The sequence below is a fragment of the Panthera pardus genome, unplaced genomic scaffold (assembly GCF_024362965.1).
Source record: "Panthera pardus isolate Hobbes unplaced genomic scaffold, ASM2436296v1 HiC_scaffold_13, whole genome shotgun sequence".
NCBI lineage: Eukaryota > Metazoa > Chordata > Mammalia > Carnivora > Felidae > Panthera > Panthera pardus.
In genome coordinates, this window is record NW_026526688.1 from 163859283 (window position 1) to 163868321 (window position 9039).

Below are 9039 nucleotides of genomic sequence, written 5' to 3' on the forward strand. Positions count from 1 at the left end.
TCAAGAGAAAACTGGTATTACTTTACCTTGACTACGGTAAAACAAACAAACAAACAAACAAACAAACAAACAAACAACAAAAAAACCCTAACCACCAAAAACCAAAATGGAATAGGCTGAAAACAGGGATTTAGTTATAGGCACTTAAGAAGAGATTTATAGAAGCATCTATGAAGGCCATATGTCTCTTGCCCCTACTAGAAACACCTAAATTACCTAAGGCGTTTTCCCTTTTCTGACTCTCCGATATTTATGGGTATGTAAGATTTTTGAGCTGAAGTCACATTAAAGTCCTTTGGATCACCAATGTTTATTTCCCCCTTTCTGGCACTAAACTCCCTTTCCAGGGTACTGCTGAGTGCTGCCATTTTCTAGGCACCACTGGGCTACCACTGCAAATGCACTAAATAAATATCCTGAGGTCCAAAGGCTCTCAAAGTTCATTGGCAAAGAGGCCAGGACCCTTAACCGTTTCCCCCTCACATTCTTAGATGGGTACCAAAGCACTAACTGTACCCAGTTTTAGTAGTTACAACTCGTTCGGTTCTTACAGCTCTGGTGGGAAACTGGGGACATTATCATAACCCCTTAGGCTGTCGTAGAATTTCTCCTCTCCTGGGTGAGGTCTTGCTGCAGGGTCTACCTTCCGGTGCCAGACTCCTTATCCCTCAAGGAATAGCCTTCTGGTGCCCGCTTCGGTCAACCTGGGCTCTCCCTGTGTTAGTTCTAGCAAGGGCGGGGGCGGGGGGAAGGGGGGCGCGGACGCCTTCAACTTTTGAAGCTGGCGGGAGAGGAACCATCTATGGTGTAGTCTTTTCAGAAGAGCACCTTCGCTTTCGTGGCAAACGCCGAGACAACACAGAGGACGTGAATGAAGCGGAACTTTTAATGCAAGTGATTTAGTTTGTTTAAATGAACGATTGTGAGATAACGACACCTCCAGGTTTGCAGATATCTTTACGAAAGCTCTTCGGGGTAGCGAAATGCCAGTAGAATCGACGGTGAAAGTAGAGTGGGCAGTGAATGAAAACTTGAGTGAAGCTCCGGAGGAGTTAGTACCAGAAGTTCAGGTATTCTAACTCATTCTCACCACTCCGTTCACTAGACCACAGGACTCTGAGGATCAGCAGGATCCCAGCTCAGGATAGATTACTCGAGAAGATTTTGAATGTTTCTCGTCTCCCTTTCTCGCTTTCCCCAATACAGGCTGTGGGTCTGTCCACGACCCCTACCACCATTTAAAGGGAAAGGCGCTTAGAAGGCAAAGTAGGGAGGACTTTGCGGCTGTATTTCTCAAACCCGTAAAGAGAGAGCGAGACTGGGAAAGGGGCGTGCAGACTAACTCCTTCCTTGCCCAATCAGGTGCACAGGAAGATGTCCTTTTACCAATAAAAATAAAGTTCGCTTTCCGGAGGCGGGAGGGTGAGCCTTGACTGCCAGTTCTCCAAAGCAACGATCGAGTAGAAGACAGAGAGTGATTAGACTTAGGACCAACCCGGGAAAAGGGGCGGGGTGGGGGCGGGAGCCAGTCTGAGCGGCGGCTGGGCTGGCCAGTGGAGTGCGAGGATTGCTGTTCCTGTTGTAGTGTTTCTCGCCAATCAGGGAGGCGAGGGAGTAGGCGGGGCGGAGAAGGGGTGGGAAGAGCTCGCAGCACCGCCGGGCGTCCGTCGGGCTCAGGGGGAGAGAGAGAGAAATCCGGTTAAAATCAGAGTCGGAGGTTTAACCACAGATCGGTTCCGATCGGATTATTCCTTAAAGGGGACGCGCCATTGTCAAGAGAACGGAGCCCGGGGCCCGAGGGCGGGGACCGGCGGCGCCCGAGGAGCGAGGCAGCTGCACTTGGACTGGGGACGGGTAGGTGTCGCCTGGGGAAAGACGCTTCATTTCACTTTCTCTTCCAGCCCCAGGGGCAGGCGCCGGGATGCCCACCGCCCGGCGGCCGTAGCCCTGGCAGGAGACGAGGTCGCCGGCCCTCGCCCGGCTGCCCTTCCTGATGAGAGCCGAGGGGGAGGCGGGCCAGGATGGCTGGCAGGCTGCGGCGCCCCGGCAAAGACTCATAACGGACGGTAAACGGCGGCGCAGCCCCCGCCTCAACCGAAAACCCGCCGGAGCGGCAGCGGGTCCTCGGGGAGCGCCGCGCGCCTGGCTCCCCCGCGCGCCCGGCTCCCGTCGCGCGCGCCTCTTCCTCGCGCGCCCCCTGCCCCTGGCGCGCCCGCCTCCCCTCGCGCGCCCCCTGCCCCTCGCGCGCCCGCCTTCCCTCTCGCGCCCCGTTTCCCTCGCGCGCCCGGCTCCCCTTCGCGCGCGCGGCTCTCCTCGCGCGCGCCGCCGGCTCGCCGACTCGCGGGAGCCGCCCCGCGGGGAGGAAGGCGGCGGCGGCCAGGCGGAGGGAGGCCGGCAGCCACGGCTTCGCCGCCCCGGCCGTGAAGGGAGGGCTGAGGAGCAAACTTGGCGCGGCAGCTGGCGGCCCCGGGCGGGAAGAGGCGCTGCGGACCCTTGGAGCGCGCGGAGTCGCCCGCCCGGCCCAGCATTGTCCCTCTTTTCCTCTGCTCTCGTTTCTCCGCCCACTGCTCGCGGTCGCACCCCCAGATCCGCAGCCTGCCGGAGCCGGAGTCGGCCCCACGGACGCCGCAGCCCCGGCTCGCGCGCCGCCCGGGCCTGATGAGCTTCTCTGCTGCTCTCGGTGTCCGCACCCGCGCGGGCTGCCTGGGCGACGAGCTCTTCCTTGCAACTTTTCTTTGGCGGGGGATGGAAGTTGTGCCTTCCGGGCAGCAGGTTCTTTGGTCAGCGACTCTATTCTCCTTTCTGGAGAGGATGATTTCTAGGGCGAGATGGTTCTTGATTGCCGTCGTTTTTTCCTCCTATCCCAGTTTCGTTCCCCGGCACCGAAAATCACTTCTCTCTTGGACTGGCAGTTATACGGGAGCATTAACTTCTTCTCAGGCCAAGATAATAGGGGGAAAAAAGGGAGCTATGTTGATGAGGGGTAACAGGTCTACGTAGAACTGAATTTGCCTTAACCTTTGAACTGAGGAAAGTTACCTCGATTTACTGGCGGAGGTTCTTTTGGAAGGGGGGAAGAACAACCCACATAACAAAACCAACCATTAGGTTGCTAGGGTCTATAAGATTAGGAAAAAAAAAAAAAACTTTTTGTAAAGAAATGAAGTTGGTTTTGTAGTGTTCTGACTAGCAGGTATCAACCATACAGTTAATTTCTTCTACAGAACTCCTATGCCGTATAATTAGTAAGAGCAACTTTTACTATTGATAAAACAAGTATAAGATTTTTTTTCCATCCTGAGCATTATTGCTGTGCTATACTTGTCAATACTTGCTAAAGAAATCATTTAGAAACAGCACATCCCTTGTTAGAGACCTTATTTAGAAAAGAAATGTTTTCATAAGCATTCATTTTTGACAGTTTCTTCTTGAGCAATACTTTTGTAGAGAACTTGCATGTGCAAGTTACAAGCCTATAAACAAAGTAGCAGTGGGTGTGTTATTCTGTAGTCTTTTTTTTTTTTTTTTTGCTACTCTATCAAAAATAGCATTCCATCCCGTCTTTTCTTCCATTCTGAGTTATTTTGTAAAAATTGCTTCTCTGGAAGAGTGAATTTTGTTGGAACGCCTGGCCCAGTGATTTTTTTTTTTTTTTTTTTTTTTTTTAATGCAGTACTAACAACTTCCCAAAGTGTTCCTTGATGAACTCACTGTCTAGTAACTTTCTGACTGGTGTGGAGCATTATTTCACAGTCTTGGCAATAACAAGAAAGGAGAAATTATACTCGGGAAACTGAAAGCCAATTTCAGATAATAATGTTTGAGAAGTACTTTATTCTTCCCACAGAATTTAGGAAGTGCAGACACACAAAAAAACATGTTCTTTTGTAGTAATCTTGATAGTATCTAGCATTGTTACACCTATATTCCTCTCCTCCTTCCCCTTTGATCCTCTTCTGTGATAATGATGTCAAGCTTGCAGCCATAATCTTCCTTTCCATCTCATAATGTAGTAAGTAGAAGATTAAAACAAGTTTCCAAATTTCTTAGTTTACTTCCAGCTTAAACAATAGAGGAGAGAATCTGAACTTTCAGAAAGAATTATCTTTGAAATACCTAGGCTATGCTTCTTGGAAAACATTTTTCCTGTGTGCTTTTCGTATTGTTTTAGACACATTGTCTTCCATATACACAGTGCCAAGATATTTCTTGAGTTTGTGAACTGTCCCTTGAGATCCTTGGGAACTAGGACTGTCCTTCATTTCTGTGCAAATTCACTGTGTCACAATAAATGTGTTGTCTTAGGACTTTGTGACAAAGAGATAATGTTCTGTAAAGGCTGCTTCAGAGACTTAATTTTTTTTTTTTTTTTTAATAAGCACCTTTGTGAACAAGTTATACCAAAGCACAGCAATTAGTTCAGTGTCTAGGGGAAGCATCTAGGATGCTTTTAGTTCTTTGTACAAAAAATGTGATTTAATTGTTTACAATACCTGTTCCACGGACGTCTTTTGTGATAGTGATAGCTAATTGTCACAATTATTAGAACTAGGTTTAACTTGTCAGTGATATCTGTTGAGTATCCATTTATTTAAGGAATATTATGGAAAGATAAAGTAGAAATGGATGACAGTCATTGCTCTCAAAGGTATACAGGTTAATGGGAAGATGCAAAATTATTATCCATAGGAAAAAGACAGTGTATATCTCAGCACAGTAACAGGTGCAAAGTGACCGCGACATAGGACTCGTGCCCAAATGGTAAAGGAATAGTGGTATAGGAGAAATCTAGGTGAGATGGGAAAATTTTCATTGCTTTATACAGCAGGTTTTATAGTTTTAAAGAAATTTTAAAAGATAAAATATGTTTGGGGGTTGGCTGGGTGTATGTTCTCTACTTGAACTATTTTTATCTGTAAAATATTTTTTTGGGGCAGAGCATGTGCTCTGAATTTCAACTGTTGTTACCTCGCTAGAGGGATCATCCATCTAACCCAGCTCAAATGTCACCTTGTCTGCACGCTCTTCTTCTGTTCTCCTAATCGTAAGCGATTGCTCTTTCCTCTTGCTCTTATAAAACCTTTTACAGCACAAGCCATGCTCTGACTTAGGTGTGGTTATGTTTGTATTTTCTTCATTAGATTGTAGACTTTGGTAAAAAACCATTAACAAACGTTGGAGGTCCTCCCTCTTTTTTCTTTTTTCTTTTTTCTTTTTTCTTTTTAGTGGTTGCTTAAAATACTGGAGCATTTTTTTGTTATCCCACCAGTATTCCGAAAAAACCATAAGCTTTAAAGAAGTTCAAATTGTTTTTATTTGGAGAAAGTGTGTATGTGTGTTTAGAGGTAGAACCATATTCCCCTTATCACCAATACGGTGATACATATGCTATTGTAAAACATTGATACAAAAGAAATGTAGAGTTTGGGAATTAAAAATGCCCCCCATACACTTCCATGATCACATTATAACTACTGGTAATGGTTTGGTGTTTATTCTTCGAGTTCTTCCCCCTTCTTTTATTACCTTCTGGTAGGACTTGCCTTAAACCATCATATTTGAAAGTTTTAATTAGTAAGTTGTGTTTATTGGGAATGGAGAAAGATAATCAGTTCTTACACACTTACTTATTACCCAGTTCTCTGGGCTCAGTTATGTTTTTTCTACTTTTTCTTGAGATACAGGGCTACCACTAGTGTGTGTTCAAAACATTTCAAAAACTGGTCAAAACCTGTGTTGCTGAACAGTTTACCTGCCTTTACCCAAAAATACTTTTTGGAGTACAGGGGCGCCTGGGTGGCTCAGTTGGTTAAGCGGCCAACTTTGGCTCAGGTCATGACAACTTTGGCCCAGGCCATTATCTCGAGGTTGGTGGGTTCGAGCCCCGTGTCGGGCTCTGTGCTGACAGCTTGGAGCCTGGAGCTTGCTTCAGATTCTGTGTCTCCCTTGCTCTCTGCCCCTCCCCCGCTCATGTTCTGTTTCTGTCTCTCAAAAAATGAATAAATACGTTAAATAAAATAAAATATGTTTGGAGTACATACTTCTAAACTTAATCTCTTCTCATTTCTTGATTCTTTTAATCTCTAGAGAGCATTAAAAATTGCTTTGAGATTGCCAACAGGCACTCCTCATAGTAGCCCAAGGAGGAATGTGGGAAGACATTTCTTCATTATCAAATCACATACACAGGTTGTATTCAAACCTTATGTTGCTCCTTATAAAAAGGGAGCTACAGGGGCACCTGGGTGGCTCAGTGGGTTAAGGGTCTGACTCTTTATTTCGGATCAGGTCGTGATCTCATGGTTTGTGGGTTCGGGTCCCACATCCGGCTCTGTGCTGACAGAGCAGAGCCTGCTTGGGATTCTCTCCCTCTCTGTCTCTCTGCCCTCCCCCCACAATAAATAAATAACTTAAAAAAAAAAAAGGAGCTACAATTTGGGCTGATGAATTGGGTGATAAGATTCTGTTGTCTTAGGTGATTCTTTAAGCTAGCCTACGGGGAAAATGGTTTTCCAAAGGTTCCTTAATAGAAAACCCAGCTGTAAGCAGTCAGTTGGCCTAATCAACTGAGAAATCGCCATTCATTCAGCAGATTTTTATTGAGACTTGCACCTACTCTGTGTACTTGCCTAGCACTGAAGATAAAATTAAGTCTATTTCTACCAAAATTGTGAGCTTCTCTGTGTAGGATCCTTAAATAGGCAGAGTGGTACCTGAGGATTAAAACTAGTGTAAACAAAGGGCACACCCAGGTGAATTTATTATTCACTCTTGTTTATTTTTCTGCATAGCTTCTGCCAAAGTATGCTAGCAAACAAATCTGGTCTTCCGCAGGGTGCTGGGGGCCATGGAGACTGTTAAAATAAATAAATCTATGAGCTCTAGAATTTTTTTTATTAAAAAAATTTTTTTTAATGTTTATGTTTGAGAGACAGAGGGAGAGCACGCGAGCGAGGAGCAGGGGAGGGGCAGAGAGAGAGAGGGAGACGAAGAATCCGAAGCAGACTCCAGGTTCTGAGCTGTCAGCATAGAGTCCCACGCAGGGCTTGAACTCACAAACTGAGATCGTGATCTGAGCTAAAGTCGGACCTTAACCGGCTGAGCTACCCATGAGCCCCTGTCTTTTAAAGATTATTTTGAGTGGCCATTTTTGATCAGACCTAAGACACTTTGATGCTGCTGCTTTCTTGATGTTTCTAGGAGATAAAATTTTCACCAACTACATCCTGTTGTTGGGTGACAGCAATTGTAAGATACACCTCTATTTCAGAGCATCCATACTTGAGAGAGGTTGAAGTGTTGTGTTTTGATCGTTTTATTTATTAAAGGGTGTCGGAGTTGATGAGAAAGGGATATTAGTTTGTTCACTCACTGTAATGCAGCCTCACTTTTTAGGTCATAAAGTATTCACACGTATGATCTGTTGCCTGAATGGATTTTAACGTAATATTTCAACTCAGGATTCCTTGTTTTGTTCTGTTTTGAGTTTTGTTATATCTCTATTTCATGGTAAAATTCAGATGTGATGTAATTTAGTTCCAATATTAAAGAATGCTAGAATATGGATAATTTAAATACAATTTTCAGTTTTGTTTCTTCATTTAAAAATTTAAGATGGATTATGCTGTCTATAATACTGGTTAAAAAAACACTTTATTTTTATTTTTTTTAATGTTTTTATTTATTTTTGAGACAGAAACAGAGCACGAGCAGGGGAGGGACAGAGAGAGAGGGAGACACAGAATCTGAAGCAGGCTCCAGGCTCTGAGCTGTCAGCAAGAGCCTGACGCGGGGCTCGAACTCACAAACTGTGAGATCATGACCTGAGCCGAAGTCGGACACCCAACCAACTGAGCCACCCAGGTGCCCCCAAAAAACACCACTTTAGTGGTTCCGTGTTTCACGTGTCTTGGGCGCCCATGAGCACATAATGATTTATTTGCAGAAGAACCTCCAGCCATTAGTTTCCTCAGGCAGCAGCATGCAGACCACTGTATTTCATTCATTTGTTGGTGAAACTGTTCCTTTCTAAATCATGTCTGGTTGGGGATTGATTTGCTTATTGCTTTACTGTTAGCTGTATCTCTTTACTCTCATTATACCTGCTTCTCGTACTTTCCTTGCCTTTCTAATTTGATATTTTTAGTGTGCTGTAAGAGTAGAATCTGCAACTACACTTGTTGAATGGTGGATAAAAATGATAGAAGGTTCTGAATAAGGAGCCAGAGGAGCCGGTCCTTTAGTGCTAGGACCTTGTTCTGTTGGCTTTTACTGCTTAGATGACTCTCACTTCTTCCCTGGTTTTGGACTCTGTTTCAGGTAGATGATGTTTCTGGATAGCGGGTTGTGTAACAGGATGGGATTATTACCTTGTGGAGGTTTAGCTTCCCCTGAATAATAGACCTCTTAAAATTCTGTCTTACTAAGTCAAGTGGATGGTGAGTAATTAGTTAAGTGGATGGAAAAGAGGAAAAGAATTCTTTCTTAGATGTCTTGATATTCTACTTGCTCCGCATCATGATCCCCAAGCTTGTACATCAGGATGCTTGAATGCATGGTATATCGTTTGTTGCAATTCAGAACCTAATGTAATTCCAAGAGCAGAAATTAGAGGCCTTCAAGAACCATGAGGCTGCATGCAAAATAGCCACCTTTGCCTGTTACCTGGATATTTACATGTCACCTGGATCTTTTGGTAATCTATTTTCTTTTAGGTAAAATTGTCTTTGGAGGTGCCCTTTTTGATGTTTGTGTTAATGATAACTTAGACTATGTCTTGTATTTAATATTCCTGGCAATATTGAAACTTTAGTATACTTTCAGCAAATATTGGTTAGAGTTTTAGTCATATATTTCTTTATGGTTGCTTCATTTTTTCCTGTTGTAGAATTCGTGGAGTTAGTGTTTTCAGAACTGGAATGTCTTTGGGAATGATCTGATACAACCCTTACATTTTGTAGATGACAGTGAGATTGTGACTTGTTTAAACTGCAAGTTTAGATAGAAGAGAGTTCTTTTCAATTCTCAGTCCATTGTTTT

At 44.4% G+C, this 9039-nt stretch overlaps 1 protein-coding gene across 4 annotated transcripts in view; it reads left to right on the forward strand.

The window, feature by feature from the left end:
- Window positions 1-1739: 1739 nt before the first annotated feature.
- FRYL (FRY like transcription coactivator) overlaps window positions 1740-9039 on the forward strand; it is a 265382-nt gene continuing 258082 nt past the window's right edge. For 3 of the 4 annotated variants that reach the window (XM_053901596.1, XM_053901595.1, XM_053901597.1), the window contains exon 1: window positions 1740-1854. The gene's annotated coding sequence lies outside the window, so the exon portion shown is untranslated. The remainder of the gene's footprint in view (window positions 1855-9039) is intronic. The other variant, XM_053901598.1, reaches the window with a different exon arrangement.